The sequence below is a fragment of the Parasteatoda tepidariorum genome, chromosome 9 (assembly GCF_982258835.1).
Source record: "Parasteatoda tepidariorum strain Cologne lab strain chromosome 9, Ptep-v5.0, whole genome shotgun sequence".
NCBI lineage: Eukaryota > Metazoa > Arthropoda > Arachnida > Araneae > Theridiidae > Parasteatoda > Parasteatoda tepidariorum.
In genome coordinates this window covers 89,276,443-89,287,317 of record NC_141763.1, presented here as the reverse complement: position 1 = coordinate 89,287,317, position 10,875 = coordinate 89,276,443, and positions in this window count along the sequence as shown.

Sequence of the window (10,875 nt, the reverse complement as noted above, 5' to 3'; positions counted from 1 at the left end):
AGAACTAAGTTTGTTCTGCCAATCTTTTTTTTTTTAATTTGCTCTTAAATAGTGTATATATTTATATATGCTAATTAGGACTGGGCGATATTAGAAATTATATATCGTCAGTTTTGCATCGCGATATAGCGATGTATCGCGATATAGTATTTTTGAATTTCATTTACTTTAAGGCACAGAAAGTCAGATTTCTATCAAGACTTTATACGCATATTGATTTAAATCAATTTATAAATTTGAAAATATATATGTTTTGCTAAAGAAAGATATTAAATAAATTGACTAAGATGTACAAATCTTACTTAAAATATTTATTGAAAAAATGTGTTTAGATACAGAATGAAATATTTACACTTCTTTATCGTTTATAAGGTATAAGCAGTCTTAATTTAAGTTAACCACTAAAACAGCCTTAATGAAAAAAAATATTGTTATTAAACAAAAGCTGATTTTAAAATTTCAAAATATATTTTAATTAAAATAAAAGTTAGATTGACTAAAAGCCGAAGTTTAAAATTAAAAATGTTCGAATTTTAAACTAAAAAGTAAACATAAGAATTGTAATAATTTCTTAAAATTTTCGTTCTCTGAAAGATTTCTCAGTTTAAAAATAAAAAGGGAATTTTATAAAGATATCTAGCTGAAATTATTGAAAGAAAATTTAAAAAATTAAAAAAAAAGTTTGTTAAGAAATTCATTATACACTTAAAACAAAGTGTTAAAAATATTTTTTTTTTTTTTAAAAAAAAGAAACTTTTTTTAACAAATCAATATTTGCTTGTACTATTATGCGTAAATAATTACAGAATTATTAAGTTCGATCGTAATGTTCAAATTCTTAATGAAGAAGTAAACACAAGTTTTGTTATATTTTCTAAAAATGATCACGCAAATAACAAAAGATTTCTTAGTTTAAAAATAAAAAAATAAATAAAAGTGAAATTTATCAATATATTTACCTAACAGCATAGGAACAAAATTTAAAAAATAAGTTCGTTAAAAAATTATTTGTATGCTTAAAACAAAGAGCTAAATAAATTTTAGAAAAAAAATGCTTCTTAAACACTATTTTTATTATTATTTCATATAAATAATTAAATTAAATTAAATAATGAACGAACGAAAAACAAAGTAAGGCAAAGTTTCTTAATTAAATTCTTAAAAATAAAAGAATTGTGATATTCGGTAATATATTTAGCTAATTAACTAATAATATAAAACGAAAATTAAAAGAAAATAATGATTTTACTCTCTAATAAAACGAAGGAGTAATTGATAAAAAATAAAAAATAAAAAGAAATGAATAAAATTCGCAAGCTTTTCAAATTCTTTTGAACAAATAAAGTTTATTGACTTATGTCCAAAAAATAAGTTTTGTTTTAACTTTATTTCTAAAAATAAAAACAACTAAAGATTTATAAATTTAAAATCAGTAATAGAAGCCCATTAAATTATTAGAAGTTTTATCCGAAAGGTTTTTAATAAATTAGAAGAAAGTAAAAAAATAACCTAACAAATTTATTTACTTTGTAATTTAATTCCTTATGGGTGTCTTAAATTAGATTTCCGATAATTTTCACATTTAAAAATATAAAAAAAGTTTTGTCCGAAAATAAATAAAAAACTTACCTAATTAATGAAGAAACTTTTCTTTATAAATTCTTTTCAATAATAGATTGCGTTCAGAACAAGGTTACGACGGCGATCACGAAGTTAATCCCATTGAAAATAATCTACAAGAAACGATTTCAAATCGCGAAGGTGCGAAAACGAACATGTGATACAACGATATAAGGTCTCAAAACTGATTCTGATTCTACCGCTCATCAGTCAAGGCCGTCTCAACATAACGAAACAATATCGTCTTCCACAGCGCGAGTTGGCATCGGAACGTAAGAGAAAGTCCTTGCGTGTATCGCTATATCGTCTTCTTCACCCGACGGCTTAAATCAGATTTCTGATGCATCGCTTGGAATGAAAGTTGCTGTATCGGTTTGCCGATATAGGCGTTAAATCGATATGTCGCGATATATCGATTTATAGCCCAGTCCTAATGCTAATAAATTCAATTATAATTGCTTATATAAGAGTTAAAATATTTAAATAGACTAAAGTATTTGAATAATATAAATTTTGGTAGTAATAACTACCAAGTTGTCTTATGAACTACAATAAAGAGGGCATCAATCATTCTGTAGTTAAAATGCACGTGCTATTCAACCAGAAATAGTTTTTCTAATCATGAAAATACATAATTTTTTTTAAATACAATAAAAAAAATAAGGATTAATGAAATGGATCTACAAATCAGGATTGTAATTTCTGCTCTCGTCGGAAAAGTTCATCTTCCTGTCAAAACTTTTTTTTAAAAAAAAAAACCGACGAAAATAATAATTTATTCAATTACGCCTAATTTTATTTATTTATGCGTTTTTTGTATTATATACACCACTTTCTCCAAAATTGTGCAAAAACTGCACAGCAACTGCTTTAATCGACATATAACGCGTTTACATTATAACGAAATTTATAATACTGCATATTAAATTTTCCGTTGTTTTTTACAACTTAATAAATACCTTAAACCTTATGTCTTGCAATAAATTAATCTTATTCAATTTTTTTGTTATTATTTATTTACTTATTTTTGGAAAAATTTAAATTATATTTATTCATTTAACAAGAATTTTGTATGAAACAAAAAGGAAAAATATTAATCATTCAGAATTAACTCATTTTTGCTTTATAAATGTACATACGTTGCAAGGTTTATTCATCTTCCCTTTCTTTTTCATTAGTCGATTGATGATTAATACAGATTAAATTTAATATGTTATAAAATTTTAAAAAAAAACGTATTCAAATTTTTTTTAATTAAAATGAAAAATAAAGATTTAAATTTTTTTTTTCCTTGGAAATTTTTTGTAACATATATCAAAACTAGTTTAGTATAGTTTTAATACACTTTCCATAGATGCAAATATTTATTCTTAAAAACCAAAATTTCCTTTCGTATTTTTTGCAAATTAAAGTACAGTAAGAACTTGATATATCGAGATTCATATTGCGAGATGTCCGATATTACGATACCTTTGAAACATTAATATTTAAGATACAAAAATTCTTTGCTTATAACGAGTAAAAGAAAAAAAAAGTTTTCCGCAATAGCGAAAAAAATTCGTTTGAGAAAAATGCATTTTTCTATTATTAAAACTAATGAAAGAGGACAAAATGGAAGGCGTTTTTGTTTATTTATATCTGATATTAATATTGAAAGTGAACATCATTTCACCTTATTTTCCTCCTCCAATCATAATCCTTGAAGTAATCAAAGCATCATATGTGGATGACCACCAGCTGAAATACCTTTCTATATAAAAATGAAAAAATTTTTTGCTATTACCAATAATATTGACATATACTTCAAATGAATGTACAGTATGCAAAAAAAAAAAAAAAAAAAAATGGACCCACCAGAATAACTTTTGATCTAAATTTCGGATCTTCATGTTCTAGGACTCGTTCTTAATGGTTCGAAAGGGTGACTTCAAATATACTAATTAATTAGTGCAAACGATATTTTAAATTAGGAAATAAGATATAAAAGCGTACTTTCTCTGATTAAGCATACCTTTTTCCGACTGATTCGGATTTCTAACCCCCAAAATATCGTAGTTTCAATCTAGAAATATTGTTTTAATAGTTTTTTCAGGAGCGCGTTTGACAGATTTGACCCTTTAATGTCAACTTTAGTTTTTGGTTATTTCACTATATCCCAAATTTTCAAGCGAATTGAAAAAGTTTTGAATTCTAATTCGTTTTTCTAGAGATAATTTCATGCAAAATATAACTTTTATTAAACATTTATTATTACTTTACTTAATGAAAGCCGAAAAACTTAAGAAATTTAAGGTACACAATTTTTTTCATCATTTGAAAGAATTCAATTTTAAATGTCAAAATACAAAATTAAAGCAAAATCGGGCAAATAAATCTTGAGAACTAAAGAAAAAACTCGTATTTTTCGATATTTGGTCTCCTAACTCCAATCTTTTGTGCCTATTTTTTTGTGACTTTAAATTCGTAACTATAAAAGCAGGAGCAAATTTTAAAACGCAGAGGAAAGAATGTTTCGTGTTGATATGTGATAAACAATAGATAATTAAATGCGTGAAAGATTATTCGTTGCAGGCGTATGCCAATATGTAAAATGCTTCTGCGGGGCAAAACAGAAATTTTTTGTGGTAAGTTTGGTTTCAGCTCAGTAGAGAAACGAAAACATAGGCAGACAAACAGCAACCATATGCGGCAATTTATTTTTAAAATATAAGTTAGTTAATATTTGTTTTTCGGACGCAAATTTAAAATTTGTCAAATAAAAAATCATTACAAATTTTAGCAATATTTTTTTAATTTTATATTTTAACCCGATGTACTCACTCTTTTTCTCAAATGGAGAAATTAACATCTTGCCGAACATGGATGTTCACTTTAAAAGCATCTTCGAAAAGAAAAAGAAATCATAAGGAGAAATTTTAAAAGTTTATTTCTGTTTATTTACAATATATATTAACATCAAGCAGAGCCGGATTATACCTTTCGTAGGCCCTAGGCATAGCCGTTTTTAATGTTAAAAGATGTTTTTAAAGTGAATGTCCGGCAAAATGCTAATGTCTCCATTCGAGAAGTCCATCGGCTTAAAATATAAGATTCAAACAATATAGCTTAGGTGACAAGGGACTTTCAAAGAAGCAAAAATTTGTCAAAAAATCGATATTTTACATTTTATATTTTTGAATTTTAGGCATTTAACTGAACATTTTTAAAAAAAAAATTTCTGGAATAAGAGCGAAATTGATGAAGTTATGGCCATTTCAGTTTTGACCACGCCCCTTTTTTTTGTCTGCAGGTAACTGTTAAAATTAGTTTAGTTTAAAATTAATTTAAAATTAGTTGAATATTTTGTTAATTTTTTAAAAAAAATTTAAAGTATATAATTATTAAACTAGTTCATTAGACAATATTTATAGGTATTTATATTAAAAACAAGAAATATTTGATCAGATGTAAAATTTGCAATGAAAAAGTACTAAAAGTCATTTTTCTCAAAATGTCTTTTTTGAGAAATTTACAATTTTCAAACTGTTCCAGCGTAATAAATTTTCATTCTATTGACCTGAGAATTTAATGCTACATATTTATGAATATTATTAACATTTTGTTGGAAAAGTTTTTCGAATTAAGTGAATAGTATTTTTTTTATTCATGATATTTTATAGAGGTATCATGATATTTTCCTAAAAATGTAGGTTATTTACTGTTTTTTTAATGTTATTTGTTTCTATAATAAAAAATAAAAAAAGTACTTCCAACAATTTTTTCAATATTACCTAATATGTAATATTTTAAAAGAATTTTGTCATTTTGATAAAATTTCAGACGCGAGGAGTAATATAAAAAAAAAACATAAAAAATTGAAAAATTTAAATTTTTTAATTTCTTAAATTTTGAAATATATTTTTGAAATTTTGTATAAAAGTTGTTTTTAGCAATATAAATGTATCCTGAAAATTTCAAGCAAATCCCTTGATAATTTCAACAAAAAATTTGAAAGCCCTTTGTCGCCTTAAATTTGTAATTATTTTACAATTTTTAAATTTGCGTCCGAGAAACGAATACATGCGCCCGAGAAACGAAACATGGCTGCCGTTTGTCTGATTGTTTTCGTTTCTCTGCAAAGCACACTTTCTACCAAGATTTCTGTTTCCCCCTGCAGAAACTTTTTACATATTGACATACGCCTGCAACGAATAACCTTTCACACAGTTAATTATTTTTTACCATATATCAACGCGAAACATCGAGGCCGGATTTACGCATAAGCTGTAGCTTGGGGCCCCGAGATCTCACTTTTTTTTTTTTTTTTTTAAAGTTTTAGTCAGAGCTGGGGCCCTCTGAAGCCCAAAATACATTTATTTTATTTTTTACATTATCGGACGCTTTTCAAAATCTAATCCGGAATGTTTACAAATATAAAATAATTGTTACTCTTCACTTTTCTAACCAAAAGAGCAACAAAACGCTCTTTTGACTGACGAAATATCTCCGATTTCGCAACTACCACACACAGAGTTGTCAAATAGCCGCCTCATTTTACACTGGGGGAAAATGTTTTTAGCTTCTTTAAATTGCTTGGGCATTTTTGTCCTTACTTCGGATATCGACAGAAACATCCTTTTTTCTGATTTATAGTCATAAATTGCTTGGAACAAAGAATTTCTTGGGCAGTAAATGGGAGGGTCTGTCTTGAGATTTCTGTTGTGTCACATTGTCGCTAAAGTGGTCCTCGTTCGATTTTAATTTTTTTTTACAAAATTTAGATATTTTTTCTAATTTATAATTGAAAGTTTTTTCCCCTTTAATTATCCAAAATGTTTCAACAAGCCCAATTGTTTAATTTACTTAATTATTGTAATTGATTTTTTGTTATTTTTCAAATTAATCGTGCATGAATCCGTGAAGGCCGAATTTTTATATCAAAATATTCGTAGGATATTAAGAAGACATAATTTTTTCACCTTTGGAGGTAAGCAAATGTTTTTATTAAATCAACTTTGGTTGCGGTTAAGTTGGAAGGTTTGCACAGTTATTTTTTACTACTACATAATTTCTACTTGATTATAGTTCATTCTTATCTAATAAATTAGAAAAAAAAAGATAAAGTTATTGATTGAGATCTGTACCAAAATCAGGAATATATAAAAAAAAAAAAAAACTTTTATTCAAAAAATACACACTTTTAGTGTAAATAAAATATAAGGTATTCATTTCTAATTACTTACTATTTCTAAATTTATAGCATCGAAATATTTATTTAGATATACAGAAGAAAATTAAATGAATTTGATATACTTAGTTTAATTTCATTGTTTTATAAAAATTATTTCTCTGCAATATTAAATTTTAACTCATATTTAAAATAAGTGTAAAAGTCAAAGTGTAAGACAATAGACTTATTTCCAAGATCGGATTTGACATTTAATGCTAAGGTTCGTTTTTAGTATTTATGTCAAAATAGTTAGTGCGGAAGTAGTAGAACACAAAATTACGTAAGAAAAAAAATACACTATATTTCTCGCAAAAAAAAAATTATGGTAACAAAACCAAAATAATATGGTACTTGAACCATTCATTCGGTAATTGTTCCGTTCGCATTGCAACAGTTTATCACAAATTATGCTTTTAAAAATTATAGCTCTTATTACCAATCATTTAATAAAAACGCAAAACTGAAAAATAAAATTAACCGAATTAATGATTATCATGCCATGCTCTAAGAGAGCGGCTCCTAATTATTATTTAGGCTTCATGTTTCTAAGTCTTATAGATTTTGAGCAGCAAAGCAAAATGTAATGTAAAAAGGAAAAAATTTGCGAAAAATCATATAAAATTGCAAATAACATGTATTCAAAATTTCAACAAAATAAAAACTCTGTTAAATATATAATGGCCCTTCCAGCATGCCAAATTTTCACTCTTTGCTTAAAATATGCTTATGATGATCTTAAAATGTGTTTCTGTTGTAACTTTCCTCCCTCCCTCAAAAAATATGTGCAATAAAAGAAAGGTTCTACATTATTGTCTCATTACAATCACATTTAACAATCAAGTAATATTATCACATTTTTTAATAATTTAATATTAATACTTAACAATAAAAAATAATGACAGTTTACTTTAGATGTATAGAAATAGAATTGAACTTATAAGGGTCTCATCATTTTCAGCAGCTTAGGGCCCCGTCAAACTTAAATCCGGCCCTGCTTATGCAGTAAGTTTGGTGTCTCGTAAATTGGACAATCCCACAGAAACTGATTGGGAAATTGTGCAGACTACATTCAGATACCTTCGTACTACCGTTGCACATGGCATCGTATATAGCAGTGCAGATGATAGAAGCCTTATGTTGTTAAGTGATGCAGATAATAACAGTTGTGATGAAACTCGGAGATCTATTTTTCTGTGGTGGCGGTACAATTACTTGGAGAAGTAAATTGCAGGAGGCTATAACTAATTCAACAACAGAAGCAGAGTTCATGGCAGCAGCTGATGTTTCACGCTCGAACTAAGCACATCGATCAAAGATACAAGTTTGTCCAAGATGAGTTTTCTAAAGGACAGTTTGAACTAGGCTACGGCAGAAGTGATGAGCAACAAGCGGACATTCTGACGAAGGCACTTCCAGCATCTCAGTTTCATGCTCAAAAGGCATTACTTGGTATCCAATCAGACTTTCTTGCACAGTGAATAAACAAGAAAAGAAAGCTACAAGCATATATCGCAACTCCCGTAATAAAGCTTATTTAAGGTTTCGATGATAAATTTTCCATTTATTTCAAATCACCAATGTTTCAAATTTATTAGGAAATATAATTATTGCTTGATTAATAAAATAAACATTTAAATTAGAAAAATATTTACAAAAATAGTAGTTATGGAAATTTTTCAATGCGAACCAACTAGAGAAAAACAATTAAGATTTAAACAAAATCATGCAGATATCTAATAACATTTTTATTATGTCTATGAAATATATATTTTCATAATTAATACAATTTTAGTTCCTAAGGGGTTTACAAATATTCATAAATAAATTTAATGATGATAGTAAAAGAGAAATAAATAAAAAAAATTTAAAAATTAAATAAAAAAAAGAACCTTTAATTTATTATTAGTTTCATATTGGTTAATGCATAGTCTTAAAAATGAAATGTAACATATTTTAAATAATTGACAATTTCAATATTTCAACTTCAAAAATTACTGATGCTTCTTTTAAGGTAGGCTTTATTAAATATCGGTTAATTTCTTTCTGGCATGAACAGCATTTTTGTATATTTCTATAGTAAAAAAGTAAAATATGACGAAAATGCTGCTTATAAGGGCACAAACCAAAAACTACTGTGTAGAATTAATTGAACTTTTTCACACACAAACCTTGCCATATCAGCTCTCAAAACATGTAATGACATTGTGGCTTAAGCGTGAAGTTGGGTTCGAAAAAAATACAATGAAATCCTCTTCGGAAAAATGACATTACATCACGAACAACCCTTCAATATGGCTTAAATTTTTTCTCAATTAGTGAAATTTTCATTAATAGCAAAAGTAATTTTAGATAATAATTTGGGTTTTTCACCACCTGTCTTCTTTTTTTAAAGAAAAATAAACATTCAGTAATACAATTACAAGAGCTACTTTTATAAAAATAATTGTACAACACGTGTTAGAAAAGATTTATTAAATAAAAGATGTTACAAATAATTTAAATTAAAAGTTGCTAGAAGTCTTTTTTTTCATTAAAAAAAATATATTAACTTGAACTCAGGATTCTAATGCTAAGAAAATAAATAACAATTTATATTTTAGTCAAACATAACTGGTTGCAAATAAGTAATATAATCTAGTAATCAAGGTAAATTAAAACCAAAAACCAATATGAACATGAATGCAAACATTTAGATCCCTGTTATTTAAAAAACTATTTTATCACATATACTTCAAAAATATTGCGTGTCACTAGTATCAACAATACTGTATTTAGTCAGATGACATTTCTGAGAAAAACTCTCATTCCATTATACTACTACAACTCACCAGTATGAACACGACTGTGTATAGTGAGAGAACTTTTTCGTGAAATTTTTTTATTACATATACTACAAGAATAAGGCTTCTCACCAGTATGAACAAGACTGTGTTTATACAGATGATGACTTTAAGAAAAAATCTTATAACATATACTACAAAAATAAGGCTTCTCACCAGTATGGACACGACAGTTTTCTCAAAATACCTTTTAGTGAAAAACTTTTATTAAATATACAACAAGAATAAGGTTTCTCCCCAATATGAACATGGCAATGTTTATTCTGAAACACTCTTTCTGAAAAACTCACATATACAACAAGAATATGGCTTCTCACCAATATGAACACGGCTGTGTTTTATCAGACATTTTAGCGAAAAATTCTAATGACATATACCATCTTCCCCACTTAATCACATAATCCGCTTATGTGAATAAAATTTAATGGAACCAAATCATTTTATATGAAACTAATGTTACATTTCCCTGCTTAAATGGTTATTTGTTGTTTCTAGCTCTCACTTAATTGCATAAAGAAGAGGAACTGTAATGAAAATTTTTTAATACATATATTTTTAAGAAAGATTTCACCAGCTAGAATGGAATTTCCGTTTTTCTGTTAAGAAGATACATTTGGTAATCACTTCAATGACACTTCCTATTCATTTGCTGCTCTAAATAGGTGTTAATGGTTAAGGCATTAATCAAATGTTACCAGCAGTTGTACATTAGAGTAAACAGAGAGGGTTTTGATACTATTCCCTTGCACAGCCAGAAGGTATAGATTGATTTATTTATTTTATGGTAAAAACTTCTAGTCCCCTTGCGTTATTTGTTTTAATAAGATGTAGTTTAAAAAAACCTGCTTTCACACTATACAGGGTTCCCTTTAAAGTAGAATAATCATTGCTTACTTCAGTGAATAACTCTCGAGTTGGTTCAATAATGAGCATGACATTTCGAATGTAATGGAGTGGACTATAATGTACTGTACAACTTCAGAAAAAAAGCAGAAGAATGTTCAAATAAGCGTGTATCAAAACAGTCTTCCATTACAGATTTTTTAAAAATAAAATTAGATAATATTATGGTACGTATATAATATTTTCCATTAGCATTAATTTATTTTAGTATTACTTTAAATGAGATTTGTATTTAATAATACCAATATTGATAGTTTTAATTATAATTATTCAATCAAAACATTATACTTTATATTAAAAACC